Here is a 17,545-nt window from a genome sequence, read left to right as displayed (position 1 = left end):
GCCACCGCGCCCGGCCACAAGTTGGCACTTCATATTTTAGCTACTTCTTGCACTCTTTAAATCCTGTACTTTTTACATTATTTCTTTTTTGTTCTTTAAAAGACTACGTGTCAAAAAGGAATTTGATTTGCAGAAACTAAATGTTAGCACTTTGAAAGAATGCATATACTCTTAATTCACAGAGAGGGAATAATAAAAATGTGTAATTTTCTATTTATAAACACAACACATTTTATGTCTTGGAATTAGGGATTAATTTGTGATATTTTTTCACAGAATTGAAGGGTAATATAAAGTAATGTATTGACTTCAGAGACATTTTATTATTTTCAACTATTTACAGAATATACCACCACTTGAAAATGTACTGTTACTACAGTCCTTTTAGGATAGAAAGAGAAGAAGAAAAAAAATGTTATGGTCATTAGACTCCTCAGTGAGGAAAACACACACACACACACACACACACATAAAAAGGGAAAGGTTTTGTAATGGCAACAGTATCAAGAGTTAACATAAATTATTATGAATAAATTTTATCTATCATTCCTAGATTTTTCTTGGTAATTTTATGTAGTTATCTATGTCCTAATTCATTCCTACTAATCAGGATTCTACCTGTATAAATAAACTGATTGCCTGGGACAAAGTGGGAGGCACTTCAGTGTAATTATTAGAACATGGATTTTGGGTTTAGAATACCTGACTTTGAAACCCAGCTTCACTACTTACTAGTTATGTGGCTTGGGCACATTACTGAGTTTCTTCTTGTGTAAAATGAGGATTCATTAATAAATACCTAATTTATGACATTGCTTTGAGCATTACATAAGGAAATGTTAGCTAATATAGGATTACTCTATTTATTATTATCTTCACCCTTACCAACGTTATCATATATTATTAGCTCTTGTATTTACCGTGTCATAGACCCCAAAAGTTATATTAGAATAAAAAGTAATTGTATTAGTTTGTCATGGATTCATTAGACATCCAGAGCAGCAGTGTTTTCCAATGTAGGTAAATGGGTGTTACACCGAGGAAAAGCAGACTTCATTATTTTAAAATTTGATGACTACTGAGTTAAATACCTTTAGTCAGGACTTTTCAGAGCCTTTAAAATGTGAATAAGGATGAATATGTTAATGAGCTTGATTTAGTCATTCTACATAATATATATTATTTGTATATAAAACCAATGTATAGATACATGACAACTGTATGTTTTTAATTTTTTACAATTGTATACTTAATGTTTATGTGATTAAAAAGTTAAAAAAATTAATATGCATCATTATCGTCCCACGGGACATAAATTGTGCAAGATTTTTTGCAATGGGGTATTTTTCCACAGATGCTCTGCTACTCGTAATTCACAGATAAGGAAAGAATGACTGAGTAGGAAGAGAGCATTCTTATGGTCAGGTTAGGGATCCTTTCTGCAGTATTAAATAAACACATCTGTGAACTTGAAAAGCTTTAGTTTTTCAGCATTACACACATATAAAATGGATAAGAGGATTTAAGATGAAACTGAAAGTAAGATATAATTTAGACCTGGCTTGTTTCACTCCTATTTGAAAGAAACATTTTCCTGTGACTTAAATAAACCAAATAGAGTGATTAAAGAATATTGCTATGGTATATATGTAGAACAAAACTGATCATGCCTCCCCTTGCCTTTTCCAAGAATATATTTTACTTTGGTAAAATGTTTCTACTTCTACTAAAAGAGATAACATAGCATAGCAATGCAAATGTAAACACTGGAGCCAGGTGGCTGAGTTTGAAACTCAGCTCTGTACTTATTAGCTGTGTGACACTGATCAAATTACTCAACATCTCTGTGCCTCAGTTATCTGATCTGAAAGTGGAGATAATAAATACTAATTCATAGGAGTGTTATAGATTTTAAATGAGTTACTACTCTTAAAGTATTAAGAACTGCTCCTGATCATAATGTGCACAGCATATTTGTTAAATAAGGTAGAAAAGCTACTGATATGGTTTGGCTCTGTGTCCCCACCCAAATCTTGTTTGTAGCCTCCATAATTCCCACATGTGGTGGGAGGGACCCAGTGGGAGATGATTGAATCATGGGGGTGGGTCTTTCCTGTACTGTTCTCCTGATAGTGAATAAGTCTCATGAGATCTGATGGTTTTAAAAAGGAGAGGTTCCCTGCACAAGCTCTCTTCCCTTGTCTGCCGCCATGTGAGATGTGCCTTTCACCTTCTGCCATGATTGTGAGACCTCCCCAGCCACTTTGAACTTTAAGTCCAATAAACCTCTTTCCTTTGTAAATTGCCCAGTCTCACATGTCTCTTCATCAGCAGTATGAAAACAGACTAATATAGCTACATAATTACTTTGTACTTTTTTTTTTTTTTGCCTTTCTTTTTCCCTGTGTCTAGTATCATATTCATAAGGAAGTGATAGGAGGAAGAGTGAGTGTTCCCTGGTAGAAATCTAATTCTGCTACTTTGTCCCTGAACTCAGTGATGTTCTATCTTGAAGCAAGTGGTTATTAGAGAGCCCCTTCCCCACCAATTACTGTGTGGTAGTGATCAGATGGGAAAATACGTTTTTAGTTTGTTTTATTTTTTTGAGACAGGGTCTTGCTCTGTTGCCCAGGCTGGAGTTCAGTGACACAATCACAACTCAATGCAGACTGCAACCTCAACAAAGTGATCTTCCCTCCTCAGCCTCCTGAGTAGCCGGGACTATAGATGTGATCCACCATCCCCAGCTAATCTTTTAATTTTTGGTAGAGACAGGTTCTCACTATGTTGTGAAGACTGGTCTCAAATTCTTGGACTCAAGCTTTCCTCTTGGCTTGACCTCCCAAAGTGCTGAGATTACAGGTCAGAGCCACTGTGTGTGGCCAGAAAATAAGTTCTTTGCTACCCTCTTTATAAAAATATGTGGGTTTGTGCCTGATAGTATGCCATGTTAATCAAGAGTGAGGTTTGCATCTCTTAGTAGGAAAATAGAGTCAGATATCTTCTAATCATCTTGTTTTATTAGCACTACCACTTTCTTGATGTATTTCCATTATGATCTGGTGCATAGTTGTTATAATAGTTAACATCAAATGAGCACTGTGCTAAATAAGTGTGTTTTGCATCATCTGACCCTCATGACAAGCTTATTTATAAAGGATCCATTGTCATTATCTCCCTTCTATAGCAAAGGAAACCAAGTAATATCTTGCTTAATTTAAAACTGGTACAATATTAAACTGGTTGAGAAATTCAAAGGATCCCACTCCAGAATCTGTGCTGTTAACCACTCTACAATTCAGTCTCCCTTGGAAACCTTAGAATAATAATCAAGCACCTGGAACATCTAAATTTATGCTTTGCATATCTGAGTACCAATTTTTCCAAGGCTCGGTAAGCATTATAAACGTGTATACCCATAAAACTGGATTGTGATGTCCATAAATACATTGTTTATCATACTCAAAAATGAAAACAATCCAAATGTTCACCAACTGATGATTGAGTAAAAAAATGCGATATACCTATACAGTGGCATACTGTTTGGCCATGAAAAGTAACCAACTGCTGACACATGCTCCAACATGGATGAACCACAAAAAGGCCCCACAGAAATAGTGTGTTAAATAAAACAAACCAGATATAAAAGACTATAGTGAAATGTCCAGAAAAGGCAAATCTATGGAATCAGAAAGTAGATTGTTGGTGGCCTATGACTACAAGTTATAATAGGGATGTCTGCAAATGAGCATGAGGGATCTTTTGCAGGCTCTAAAAATGTCCTAAAGCTGGATTGTGGCAATCTTTGCACAAATCTGTAGATTTACTAAGTATCATTTATCTAAAAGAATTGCACACTTAAATGGAAGAATTTTATCATATGCAAATTACACTTCAGTACAGTTTTAAAAAGACACAAATAAATTGAATCATGGCCCAGAAGTACCATAGTTTAATGATAAGCATAAAGCAGACTCAAAGTTTCAATTTTACAATTCATTGTAATTTTTAAACTTATCTGTGTTCCCTCCATAATTTGTAGAGTAAAAGATAAAACGTAATTAATTTTAACATAAAAAATAAACTGGCAATAAAATAGGAGTCTTATTTATTTAGAATTTGGTACTGACCTTATTTCTCTTGAATATGATAAACTGAATGTCTCACTTTGGAAATAAATTAGATTTTGTCCTTCATTTAAAATTTGTCTCTTCAAATGAAAAGGTTTAATTGGAAGTTTTATCATATTACTATATTTATATATAAAGGAAGATCTGCAAAGTTTAAAAGATATCCACTACCTGTACCCTGGATAAGTAACTAATATGCTCCTTTATAGTCAATCACCCAATTTTATTATGTTCAGTCCTTTGATTTTCACTAAATTGTACTTTGTAATATATGCAGGGCATTCATTTACTATTTCTCCCCTTTCACAATCTAGACAACAGAGTCATATAGGGATTAAGCCCAAATCATGTAGCTTTTAAATGGCTGAGATGTGAGTAGCACTCCGTTTTCCTCAACACTAGTCTTATATGATCTGTACATAATCCTGCTGTGCTGCACTCATTGCTCAAATTAGTAGATATTTAACAAGTCCTGGTTAATTCTGTAGAGCCATGGTAGATATCATAGCTGGGTTATTCAACAGCTATATTACTACCGTCTTTTAATATTCTTTTGGCAGCATATAGTAAATGGGAACTACAAGCTATAAGGGTTTAAAATTTGACTGGGGACTGATGAATTATAATAGTCTTTGATGTGCTTCAGGCATCTACCAATAGACAGATGCAGAAAAGAATGATCCTACACATATACAACATATCTATCTGAAAATAATGTTCCTGAATGCATCATTTTTCACTACTGGGCTTCAATCTTTGTGAAAAAAAAATAGGAAAGTATTATAGATTATTTAACTATTGTGCTGGCTGGCCATACATCAAAGCAAAAAAAGAGAGCCACCCTGTTGCTTTTTACAAAAGGTGTAATTAGGCTCTGATGGAGCTCCAAGGTTTTCTTCCCCAAAAATATTCTGAATGGCAGTTTTCCTGATGCTTCAAAGCCTTAGATCTCAGTCCATTTCTTATGGACTCAACAACTTACTATTAAAGAAAGACTTGTCAAAAGCTTACAAATCAATTTTCTCTCTTCTTTCTTAGTGTTTGTCTTAAAGAAATAAAAGAAGTTCATGTGTGGGTTTCTTTAAAACAATATCTCTTGATCTATTCTTAGTATAATTATATTTCTTAATAATATTTCCTTTCTGTTGTCTTTACTCTGCTGAGTGTATTGCTTCTTTCAGCAACAACATGTATCATACAATCGCTTTTTCAATTGCTCTGGTTGTCACGTGAACTTATGTTTCTTACACGTGAAAATGGATTGTCCCCTGAAAGGTTGGCCATCAAGCCTGCATATTTTGTTTTTGATTTGCAGTTCTTTTGTTTCACTTAATGTTTTCTGTATTCAGAACCTGATGCGTTGACAGTAAGGGAACAAATACGGGATCTTTTTCATAAAGCAATATGCATGGGAACTGTGGAAACACTTTTCCAGTTATATTTATTTATTTTGTTTTTAAGACAGTTGTGTTTTAGATATAAGTGAGACTGAGTGGGGTGGACTTAATGTAAAGCACATGTGTTGGCCAGTTTGCAGGCACTTGTTAGAGCTCTCTGAGCATATGTGGAATAATGAATTCTGTTTCTGTTATGTGTTTCTCATGAAGCCTAGCACTGTGTTTTTAAAGGCTAGGAAGCATATGAATGTATTGGAGCCTTTTCTCCCATACAGCAATAAAGTGGAAAGGATTAAAAAAATTGTAGGTAAGAGAGATTAGATTTCTCCAAGATAAAGCAGATTTGTATCTTTTATTTTTTGTATGAAATGTTCTACCTATCATTCTACCCTCTATCTATCTATCTATCTATCTATCTATCTATCTATCTATCTATCTGTCTTTCCCATCTAACAGTAAGCATCTTAAGGCAGAAGCCTATGAGTTTAATTGTTGAATTTCCTTAATTTGTTTGAAATAAACACATATATATAGCTCCTCGATATGTCACTTAACGAGATATACTTTTTTAACTTTGAAGTTCAGAGGTACATATGTCGTGTCATTATATAGGTATATTGTGTGTCACAGGGGTTTGGGGTACAGATTATTTTATAAGCTGCGTAATAAGCGTGGTACCTGAAAGAAAGGTTTTTAGTCGTCATCTTTCTCCCATCCTCCATGCTCAAATAGGCCTCAGTGTCTGTTGTTCCATTCTTTATATACTCAATGTTTAGCTCCCACTTATGAGTAAGAATATGGGTATTTGGTTTTCTATTTCTATGCTAGTTTGATTAGCATAATGGCCTTCAGCTCCATCATTTGAGATCTGCAAAGGACATGATCTTATTTTTTATGAATGCATATTATTCCATGGTATATATATACCACATTTATTTACCCAGTTGAACATTGATAGGCACTTAGGTTGATTCCATGTGCTTTTGTGAATAGTGCTGCCGTGAACATATGCATGCATGTGTATTCATGGTAGAATGATTTATATTCTTTTGAGTATATACTCAATAATGGGATTGCTAGGTGAAATGGTAATTTTGAGATAATCTCTGCAAGTGATTTCCAAACATTATTTCTAAACATGAGTTTTGTAACATTATTTCTAAAATGCAATTATCAAATGCTATTAAGTATTTCTTTTATGCCTCTTGACCATTAAAAGCATCTTAGAATGTTTTAATTCTGCTCACCACCTTACTAATATTTTATAATTATTTGTTTTATGTGTCATAAAGTAGCCATTACTAGAATTGTTTTATACAACATTGCTTATTTAAATTTGCTGACACGTTTTCCAATTTCTTGGCTCACTATGCCTTCACACACCTTTCCGTCTCAGTTTTCATATTCTTAAAATACAACCTTTAGTTCTTTCAGTTAAGATCAGTTATTAGAAGGCTCTCTTTGTTTCTGTTTTGAATTATATTTACTTTACCGTTCATTTTAGATTATGACTTACTACTGGGCATAGGATTCTAGGCAAACAGTTATTTCCAGTCTGCATTTTAAAAATATTAATCCATTATTTTCTGGGCTGCACTGTTGCTTTTGAGAAGCCTGAAATCAGCTGTCAGCACTATTTCATTAACTGGCAATTTGTCTGTCTCCTCCCTGGTCATTTTCAATATCTTTTATTTTCTTTTGTCATTGGCCATTATAATGACCAAAGATGTGTAATTAAAAAAAAAAATTACACCCATATCTGATATTTTTCTTCTATCCGAGGATTCATGATTTTTGCCAATTCTGTATTATCATTCTTTAAATGCTAATTTATTTCCATTTTTCTTACTTTTATTCTTTCTCAATTTCTATCAGTTTTGTTTTTTCTTATTTTATCATTTACATCTCCTAACCACTTTTTCTATTTTTAATATATTTATGTTTATCCACTTCATTTCGTCTTGTTCATTTTCTTGTTCATGTCCTTAGTCAATTTAAACATACTACTTCACAGATTGTCTTTTTCTATTATCCTAAGTTCTTGGGATTCCATTCCTATTGCTTGTTCTCTGGGCTGACTTTCTGGCACAGTGTACTGGTTTTTTATACATTTTGTCCTTTTGACTTGTAAGGTCATCCTAAGCTTTGAAATCACCTAAGGTCTGACTTTCATCTACTCTGGCAGATGTTCCTGTGCTTTTGCTACAGTCCACTGCTAGACATAATTGCCAAGATGTATAGGTTCTATATGTTTGAACCCCAAACCTAGGTCAAGTTTTTTAAATGTTGCAAAAAAGAACACCTTTTTTTTCTTTCATGGACCCAGAATACGAGGAAAACATCCATGTCTTCTACTTTGGTATGTTTGATATATTTATTTTTCCTGCCTACCCACTAACAGATGGTGCAGCTGTTCTAGATTCCTTCTATGATTGAGATATCTCTACCTCCTCATTATCCATGGTCTACATCAGTGTCAATGCCCGAATTGTTTGGTTACCCAGCAAATGATCAACTTTCTCCCCAACAGAGGTTTATTTCCATACCAGCTCATTGGTTTACACTATTGTTTCTTGCCCTTGGAAAGTCCCTTTCCTTTTTAAACAAACCTAGATATGCATTTTGAGAGATGTTTCAAATTATCTAGTCTAGCTAGACTAGTAAATTGCGATAAATATAAGTCTCCCAGAATACTAAGTTATTTAGCTATGGTTTCACTAAATATTGAGGACCAATATCACCCAAAACTAAGCTGATTTTTAATGTTTGTAATCAACTCATCATAAAGAAGCAGAGGACAATAAAATAAATTGACAGTGAAGATTTATTTAAAACATAGTACTTCAAAGGGATTTAAAGAATTTAAAATAGAGACATCCTTATCACTATATATCACCACAGCAAATTAAGAGTTGATGATTTAAAATTTATGATTCTGGATCTTAGGCAGATAAGAGGCAGAACTATCTTGGGTGGACAGAGCAGCGTGTGGAGACTTACATCGTGAACTTTTGCACCAAGAACTATGCAGGAACATACCAGGAAAGCAAAGAGAATCAGCAGACCTTTTGAAGGACTGGATCACCACTGCAGGCTCCCTGAGACACTGAAAAACTGTGAGTCAGCTTGCTTTCTCAACAGGCTGTTCATGGTCTGGGATGAGTTCTCAGCCCTGGTCATTGGTGGCCCGGAAATAGATTTGGTGGTGTTGTGGGGGCACAATGGTACTGGACGTTAGAACTGCCAGCTGCATGGGATTAGGGTGAGGCTGGTGACTGCTGGCATTTCCCCATTTCCCTGGTGACCTGTATGACTCAGTAGAGGCAGCCATAATCTCCCTGTGAATATAATTCCACTGAACTGGGAACTAGACTCCCGTTCTCCACAGCAGCTAAAACAAGCCCTGCCCAAGGAGAGTCTGAGCTCAGACAGGCCTATCCCTGCCCCGACCTGGTGTTCTTTCTCTACCCACCCTGGTAGCTGAAGACAAAGGTCAGAATCTTTTGGGAGCTGTATGCCCCACCCACTGCCTGAGAATCCTGAATACTTAACCAGGTGTCCCTAGGGCAAGTTTACATTCCCCCATAGGACCTCAGCTGATGCACTCTTGAAAGCATCATCTCCTGGCTGGAGGCCAACCAACACAAAACCAGCACACTAAATGAAAACACAACCAAAGACCCTCACAGAGTCCACCTCACTCCCCTACTACCTCCACTGGAGGAGGTGCTGGTGTCCACAGCTGTAAGACCTGAAGACGGATCACATCACAGGACTCTTTGCAGATACTCCCTAGTACCAGCCTGGAGCCCAGTAGCTCTGCTGGGTGGCTAGGCCCAGAGGAGCAAAGACAATTACTACAGTTTGACTCTTAAGAAGCCCCATTCCTAGGGGAAGAGAGAGAACACTACACTAACGGAGCACCCTGTGGAACAAAAGAATCTGAACAGCAGCCCATATCTTCCCTCTCACATAATCTACCCAAATGATGAAAAACCAGAAAAACAATTCTGGTAATATGGTAAAACAAGGTTCTATAACACCTCCAAAATGTTGTACCAGCTCACCAGTGATATATCCAAGCCAAGACAAAAATCTCTGAATTTCCAGAAAAGGAATTCAGAAGGTCAATTATTGAGCTAATCTAGGACATCAGAGAAAGGTGAAGTCAAACATAAAGAAATTAAAAACATGTTACAGGATATAAAAGGAAAATTCTGTGACATAGAAAGCATAAATAAAACAATCATAATGTCTGGCAACCAAGGACACATTTAGAAAAATACAAAATGCACCGGAAAGTCCCAGCAATAGACTTGAACAAGCAGAAAAAAGAATTTCAGAGCTTCAAGACAAGGCTTTTGAATTAACCCAGTCCATCAAAGACAAAGAAAATAGAATTTAAAAAAAAATGAACAAAGCCTCCAAGAAGTTTGGCACTGTGTTAAAATTCCAAACCTAGGAATAATCAGTGTTCCTGGATAAGAAGAGAAATCTAAAAGTTTGGAAAACATACTTGAAGGAATAATTGAAAAAAACTTTCTTGGCTTTTCTAGAGATCTAGACATGCAAATACAAGAAGCTCAAATAACACCTGGGAAATTCATTGTAAAAAGATTATCACCTAGGCACATAGTCATCAGGTTATCTAAAGTCAAGACAAAGGAAAGAATCTGAAGAGTTGACAGGCAAAAGCCTCAGGTAGCCTATAAAGGAAAATCTATCAGATTAACAGCAGATTTTCAGCAGAAAACCTCAGGATAAAGAGATTGGGGCCCTATCTTCACCTTCCTTAAACATAACAATTACCAGCAAAGAATGTTTTATCCAAAGAAACTAAGCTTCATAAATAAAAGAAACATACAGTCTTTTCCAGACAAGCAAATGCTGAGAGAATTCGCCACTACCAAGCCAGCACTACAAAAACTGCTAAAAGGAGCTCTAAATCCTGAAATACTCCAAAGTAGCATCTTCTTAAAGCATAACTCTCACAGGACCTACGTAACAATAACACAATGAAAAAGAACCAAGCTATTCAGGAAACAAACAGCATGATGAATAGAATAGTACCTCACATCTCAATACTAATGTTGAATGTAAATGGCCTAAATGCACCACTTAAAAGATATAGAATTGCAGAATGGATAAGAACTCACCAAACAAGTTTCTGCTGTCTTCAGGAGACTCACCTAACACATAAGGACTCACATAAACTTAAGGTAACGGGGTGGAAAAAAGATATTCCATGCAAATGGACACTGAGAGCGAGTAGGAGTAGTTATATCAGACAAAACAAACTTTAAAGTAACAGAAGTTAGATAAGAAAAAGAGGGACATTATGTAATGATAAAAGCACTAACCTGACAGGAAAATATCACAATTCAAAATATATATGCACCTAAAACTTGAGGTCCCAAATTTATAAAACAGTTACTACTAGATCTAAGAAATGAGATTGACAGCAACACAATAATAGTAGAGGACTTTGATATTCCACTGACAGCACTAGATAGGTCATCAAGACAGAAAGTCAAACAATGGACTTAAATTATACCCTACAAGAAATGGAGCTAACAGATATTTACAGAACATTCTACCCAACAATTGCAGAATATACATACTATTCATTAGCACATGGAACATTCTCTAAGATAAGCCACAAAACAAGTCTCAGTAAATTTAAGAAAATCAAAATTGTATCAAGTACTCTGTCAGATCACAGTGAAATAAAACTGGAAATCAACTCCAAAAGGAGTCCTCAAAACCATGCTAACACATGGAATTAAATAATCTGCTCCTGAGTGATCACTGGGTCACAATGAAATCAAAATGGAAATTACAAAATTCTTTGAACTGAACGATAATAGTGACACAACCTATCACTACTTCAAACTGAACGATAATAGTGATTAAACCTCTGAGATACAGCAAAAGTGGTGCTAAGAAGAAAATGTATAGCATTAAATGCCTACATCAAAAAGTCTGAAAGAGGGCCAGGAATGGTGGTTCACACTGGTAATCCCAGCACTTTGGGAGGCCAAGGTGGGGGAATCAGTTGAGGTCAGCAGATCAAGACAAGTCTGGCCAATGTGGTGAAACCCCATCTCTATTAAAATATAAAAATTAGATGGACATGATGACATGCGCCTGTAATCCCAACAGGAGAATCACTTGAACCCAGGAGGTTGAGGTTGCATTGAGCCAAGATCATGCACTCCAGCCTGGGGAGCAGAGTGAGACTCTGTCTCAAAAAATTAAACAAAAAAATTAAGTCTGAAAGATAACAGATAGTCTAAGGTCACATCTCATGAAATTGGAGAAACAAGAGCAATCCAAACCCAAATCCAGCAGAAGAAAAGAAATGACAAAGACCAGAGCAGAACTAAATGAAATTGAAGCAACAGCAACAATAAAAATACAACAGATAAATGAAACAAAAAGTTAGTTCTTTGAAAAGATAAAATTGATAGACCATTAGCAAGATTAACCAAGAAAAGAAGAGAGAAGATCCAAATAAACTCAATTAGAAATGAAACAGGAGATATTGCAGCTGATATTATATAAATATAAAAAATATGCAAGGCTGCTATGAATGTCTTTACATATATAAACTAGAAAACCTGTAGGAGATGAATAAATTCCTGGAAATACACAACCCTCCTAGATTAAACCAGGAAGTTGTAGACTCTCAGAACAGACCAATAACAAGCAGTGAGGTTGAAATGGTAATTAAAAATTTGCCAGCAAACAAAAGTCCAGGACCAGACGAATTCATGGCTGAATTCTATCAGGCATTCAAAGAAGAATTGGTAACAATTTGTTTAACCCTATTCCAAAAAATAGAGAATGAGAGAATCCTCCCTTAATCATTCTGTGAAACCAATATCACCCTAATACCAAAACCAGGAAAGAACAACAAAAAAGGAAAACTACTGACTAATATCCCTGATGAACATTAATGCAAAAATCCTCAACAAAATACTGTCTAACTGAATCCAACAACATATCAAAAAGATAATCCACCATGATCAAGTGGGTTTCAAACCATGAATGCAGGAATGGTTTAACATACATAAGTCAATAAATGTGATACACCACATAAACAGAATTAAAACCAACAATCGCAAGATCATCTCAGTAGATGTATAAAAAGCATTTGACAAAATCCAGCATCCCTTTATGATTAAAAACCTTAGCAAAATCGCCACAGAGAGACATACCTTAAGGTAGTAAAAGCCATTTATGATAAACCCACAGCCAACATAGTACTGAGTGGGGAAAAGTTAAAAGCATTTCCCTTGAGAATTGGAACAAGACAAGGATGCTCACTTCCACCACTTTTATTCAACATAGTACTGAAAGTCCTAGCTAGAGCAATCAGACAAGAGAAGGAAATAAAGGGCACTCAAATCGGTAAAGAGAAAGTCAAACTGTTGCTGTTTGCTGATTATATGACTGTATACCTAGAAAACCCTAAAGACTCATCCAAAAAGCTCCTAGAACTGGTTAAGTGAATCCAGCAAAGTTTCAGGATACAAAATTAATATACAAAAATTAGTAATTCTGCTATATACCAACAGTGACCAGGCTGAGAATCAAATCAAGAACTCAACCCCTTTCACAATGGCTGCAAATAAATAAATTAATTAATTAATAAAATAATTAGGAATATACCTAACCTAGGATGTGAAAGACTTCTACAAGGAAAACTATAAAACACTGCTGAAAGAAATCATAGATGACACAAACAAATGGAAACACATACCATACTCATGAATGGGTAGAATCAATATTGTGAAAATGACTATACTGCCAAAAGCAATCTACAAATTCAACACAGTTCCCATCAAAATATTACCATCGTTCTTCACAAAACTAGAAAAAATCCTAAAATTCACATGGAACTAAAAAAGAGCCTGCATAGCCAAAGCAAGACTAAGAAAAAAGAACAAATCTGGAGGCATCACATTACCCGACTTCAAACTATACTGTAAGGCCATAGTCACCAAAACAGCATGGAAGCAGTGTAAAAATAGGCACATAGACTAATGGAACAGAATAGAGAACACAGAAATAAAGCCAAATATTAATACTTAAAGCCGACTTATCTTTGACAAAGCAAACAAAAACATCAAGTGGGGAAAGGACACCCTATTCAACAAATGGTGCTGGGGTAACTGGCTGGTCATATGTAGAAGAATGAAACTGAATTCTCATCTCTCACCTTATACAAAAATCAACTCACGATAGATCAAAGACTTAAGTCTAAGACCTGAAACCATAAAGATTCTAGAAGATAATATTGGGAAAACCTTTCTAGTCATTGACTTCGGCAAAGACTCCATGATGAAGAACCCAAAAGGAAATGCAACAAAAACAAAGATAAATAGATGGGACTTAATTAAACTAAAAAACTTCTGCACAGCAAAAATTAATAATAATTATAATAATAATAATAACCAACAGAGTTAACAGCCAACCCACAGAGTGGGAGAAAAATCTTCATAATCTATACATCCAATAAAGAAATAAAATCCAGAAGGTACAAGTAACTCAAACAAATTGCAAGAAAAAAAAATCCAATCAAAAAGTGGGCTAAGGACATGAACAGACAATTCTCAAAAGAAGATATACAAATGGCCAACAACCATATGGAAAAATGCTCAACATCACTAATTATCAGGGAAGTGGAAATCAAAACTGCAATGCCATACCAACTCACTCCTGCAAGAATGGCCATAATCAAAAAATCAAAAAATAATAGATGTTGGCATGGATGTGGTGAAAAGGGAACATTCTTAAACTGTTGGTGGGAATCTAAACTAGTATAACAACTATGGAAAAACATGTGAAGATTCCTTAAAGTACAAAAAGTAGATCTATCATTTGATTCAGCAGTCCCCCTACTAGGTATCTAGCTGGAGGAAAAGAAGCCATTATATGAAAAAGCAACAACAACAACAACAACAACAAAAACTTGCACACACACATATTTATAGCAGCACAATTTGCAGTTTCAAAAATATGGAACCAGCCCAAATGCGCATCAATCAATGAGTGAATAAAGAAAATGGGGTATGTATGTACCATGGAATACTACTCAGCCATAAAAAGTAATGAAATAATGGCACTAGCAGTAACCTGAATGGAATTGGAGACTATTATTCTAAGTGAAGTAACTCAGGAATGGAAAATCAAACATGTTCTCACTCATATGTGGGAGCTAAGTTATGAGGATGCAAAGGTATAAGAATAATACATTGGATTTTGGGGATTTGGGGGAAAATGTGGGGGATGGCGAGAGATAAAAGACTGCACATTGGGTACAGGGCACACTGCTCCGGTGATGGGTACACCAAAATCTCAGAAATCACCCACTTGGGAGAGACTGAGGTGGGAGGATCACTTGCAGTGAGCTGCATTCATGCCACCGCATTCCAGCCTGGGTGACAGAGCGAGAGACCCCATCTCACAACAACAAAAAAGAAATGTTAGCCAGATTCATTAAGTTTTGAATTCCTTTGGTATTGGCAGACATAGTAGTAACCTTTGGTAAAATACAAGTTGAGTACCCCTTATCTGAAATGCTTGAGACTAGAAATGTTTCAGACTTCAGATTTTTTCAGATTTTGGAATATTTGTATGTACTTAGTGAAATACCTGGTGAATGGGGCCCAATTCTAAGCATGAAATTCGTTTATGTTTTATATATATCTTATACAAATAGCCTGGAGATAATGCTATACAATATTTTAATAGTTTTGTTCATGAAACAAAGCTTGGCCTGCATTTTGACTGTGACCTGTCACAGGAGGTCAGGTGTAGAATTTTCACTTGGGGCAACATGTTAGTGCTCAAAAAGTTTTAGATTTTGGAGCATTTCAGTTTTCATATTTTTGGATTAAGGATGCCCAACCTATGTAGAAATGGCATCACAGATAGCTTGTTTTTCCAAAGTCATCCATTGAGTTATTAGTAATGTGGTATTTTCAAACAGAAGTATATCTAAAAGCTGCTTAAACAATGTATTTGAGCCATTTTTTAGAATAATTCATGACACATAGAGGCTAGAAGAATTTCAGTAATGGTAGTCAATATGATAATACCACTGTGAACCAGGCACTGTTTGAAACATTCCATTTATTGACTTATTTAAGTCTAACAAGATCATGAGATTCAATTATAATCCCATTTAAAGACAAAGTACTCTGAGGTAGCTCTTTCTCAAAGACATGTTGGGATTTACAGCCAAGCCATGTGCAGCCTGGCTCCACAGTCTAGTTGTGAGCTACTGCTCTGCACTTTTTCTTTTTTTAAACACAAATTCATGCACATGCAAACACATACAATACATATGCATACCAACACACATACCCCAACACACCCACACACAGCCAATGGTGTGATGATTATCTTAGAAATGTTTCTACTTTGATTTATCTCTCTGTTTATCTGATTGGGAAGAAAAGGGACAAATTTTCTCACTCTTCAATTTATAATAGTGGCCCCAATATAATAGATCATCTAATCTAATATAGAAAGATGTTATTGTAGAGGAGTTGAGGTACATATTTTATATGATTGAAGCTAATATCTTATCTGTGCAATTAATTTCATGGAGTTCTGAAATTATTACAACTCTGATTTTGTTACTATTGGAAAACAATATATTTTATTTCAAACAAGTATGTAGTGTCTTAATATAGAATCTGTGCTGTCTTCTAACTCAGAACAAATGAATGACATTTTTTACTAGCAATAACTTATTTTTGTTGCTTAGTCATCTTATGTATAATGATTACCTATTAACAGATATTAGATATTTAATGCATATTTTGGATTTAATTTATTTTTATTGTTTAATAATAAGTCTTTTTGTTATTCTAATTTGTTTAAACCATATAATTGTTTGAAAATAGACCTAAATTATAGTCAACTTTATTTTAGGAAGATCATAAAAATGGAAATAATGTTCTTTTTTTTTTTTTTTTTTGCCAGTTCATTATTTTCTTTTCTTTTTTTTTTTTTTTTATTATACTTTAAGTTCTAGGGTACATGTGCATAACGTGCAGGTTTGTTACATATGTATACTTGTGCCATGTTGGTGTGCTGCACCCATCAACTCGTCAGCACCCATCAAGTCATCATTTATATCATGTATAACTCCCCAATGCAATCCCTCCCCCCTCCCCCCGGAAATAATGTTCTAACTGAATAGGAATAACCTTTTGTTTTCTTTCATGATATATCCAGGTATATCATATTCTATTTTCTTTTATCATTTGACTGGCTAAACTAAGTGAAAAATGTCTATAGAAATGATTTTTGCCTGCTCAAAATCCAAAGACCTAAAAGAATGATAGCTTTTCTAATTCTTTTTTGCCTTAAAATACTCTAATGATGAAGGGATGCTGGATTTTATGGAAAGCTTTTTCTGCATCTAAGGAGAAATGCAGAACCACAATGAGATACCATCTTATGCTAGTCAGAATGGCTATGATCAGGAAGTCAAAAAATAACAAGTGTTTTCTAGGTTGCAGAAAAAAGGGAACATCTATACACGGTTGATGGGAATTATACACTGTGCAGCCACTGTGGAAAGCAGTTTGGAGATTTCTCAAAGAACTTAAAACAGAGCTATCAATCAACCCAGCAATCCAAATACTAGATACATACCCAAAAGAAAATAAATCATTTTACCAAAAAGACACACACATTTGTATGTTTAACACAGCATTATTCATAATAGCAAAGACATGGAATCAACCTAGATGTCCATGAACATTGCACTGAATAAGGAAAATGTGGTCCCTGTACACCATGGAATACTATGCAGCCATTAAAAAAGAATGTAATTATGTCCTTTGCAGCAACATGGATGCACCTGGCGGCCATTATCTTATATGAATTAACACAGGAAAAGAAAACCAAATACCACATGATCTCACTTATAAGTGGGACATGGATATAAAGGTGGAAATGACAGATTCTAGAAACTACTGGAGGGGGTAGGGTAGC

The 17,545-nt window shown here is 35.2% G+C and overlaps 1 protein-coding gene across 3 annotated transcripts in view; it reads left to right on the top strand.

Moving 5' to 3' along the window:
* Window positions 1-17,545, top strand: part of PRR16 (proline rich 16) — a 206,345-nt gene that overhangs the window by 147,402 nt on the left and 41,398 nt on the right. The window contains exon 1 of one of the 3 annotated variants that reach the window (XM_033181459.1): window positions 8,463-8,643. The exons of the other annotated variants lie outside the window; for them this stretch is intronic. The gene's annotated coding sequence lies outside the window, so the exon portion shown is untranslated. Of the gene's footprint in view, window positions 1-8,462; window positions 8,644-17,545 lie in introns of those variants that run through there. 3 annotated transcript variants of the gene reach the window in all.

Source organism: Trachypithecus francoisi, unplaced genomic scaffold, assembly GCF_009764315.1.
Source record: "Trachypithecus francoisi isolate TF-2019V2 unplaced genomic scaffold, Tfra_2.0 Lachesis_group2, whole genome shotgun sequence".
Taxonomy (NCBI): domain Eukaryota; kingdom Metazoa; phylum Chordata; class Mammalia; order Primates; family Cercopithecidae; genus Trachypithecus; species Trachypithecus francoisi.
The sequence above is the reverse complement of the archived record's forward strand: the minus strand, read 5'-3'. Positions and strand labels throughout refer to the sequence as shown.